This window comes from Poecilia formosa, unplaced genomic scaffold (genome assembly GCF_000485575.1).
Source record: "Poecilia formosa unplaced genomic scaffold, Poecilia_formosa-5.1.2 Scaffold613, whole genome shotgun sequence".
In the NCBI taxonomy this organism is placed as follows: Eukaryota; Metazoa; Chordata; class Actinopteri; order Cyprinodontiformes; family Poeciliidae; genus Poecilia; species Poecilia formosa.
Window position 1 is genome coordinate 246,366 of NW_006800552.1, and position 1,024 is coordinate 247,389.

The 1,024-nt window shown below is 33.4% G+C and overlaps 1 long non-coding RNA gene across 1 annotated transcript; it reads right to left on the minus strand.

The window, feature by feature from the left end:
- Positions 1–140: 140 nt before the first annotated feature.
- On the minus strand, positions 141–985 carry LOC107834409 (uncharacterized). Its single transcript, XR_001660200.1, has 2 exons — positions 656–985; positions 141–546 (listed from the first exon to the last, which is right to left on the minus strand). It is a non-coding gene; the product is annotated as an uncharacterized LOC107834409 (long non-coding RNA).
- Between the last annotated feature and the right edge of the window lie 39 nt (positions 986–1,024).

Sequence of the window (1,024 nt, forward strand, 5' to 3'; positions counted from 1 at the left end):
AAATAATGGTCAGTGCAAAGTAGCCTGCAAATTTTTTTAGTGGGGGGCGGTGAGGGACCTGGATAAGGGCTAGGGGGGCGCTTGCCCAAAAAAGGTTGAGAAACACTGACATAACACAAAAGAGGATGCGATAAGTAACCGTCAGAACAGAATTTTTATTTAAAGGCACCACTATGCCTCAAACCACATATATTTCCAGTATATCCAAACATTCAAAACAAATAACACAAAACCATTCCTCAGAGAACTGGTAAAAAAATAGGCCTTCAAAGTCAGTTAGTTTCACTAACACTGGAATAAAAATTGAAGACTTTCAGTTTACAGTGACATAAACTAGGTTTAACTCATTAATTTCTACAATCTTATGAACATAAAAACACAGTTCTTAAAGAGATATCCATGCTTTAGGTATCACTAAACAAAATCAAAGAAAAATGACTTCCAAAATCTAAAATTCAACATGGCTGAAATAATGTGGAATTCTAGTATTAACAGGGTTTTAAAATGTGAACTATTAATGGTTTTCAAGAGTCCAAGTGGCACTTACTTTATTACTTTATTTATTCTTTTTCCAACATGGAAAAAGAAAAGACAATACAATTTAGATCCTAAATAATATGGAAACAGAAAGAGTTCAAAGAAAAGAACAACTAACCTAAATGAGATGCCACTCAAAGTCCATCAGGTTTTTGATGAGGGTGGAAACCTGAACATTGACCGTCACTTTTTCTTTTGAATGGTCTTTCCTGTCTTTTTGGATACCATCTTCCCATGACTGGCTTTTGTGCCCCTTTCTGGGTTAATCCCACTGAAGCGACTAAAAAACAAAATCAAAAATGGGAAAATTCCTGAGAATACAAATATTGTGGCATTTTGAATACAGCTGGTACAATATATAAATAAAGCTGTTTTTAATTACGTAAAGCGAAAACATCACCAACTTTGTCAAATGTTAATCATAACTTGCTTTAGAACTTTAAAACCATGTCATTGTTAAAAAAAAAAATTATAGGAATGGTTTTAC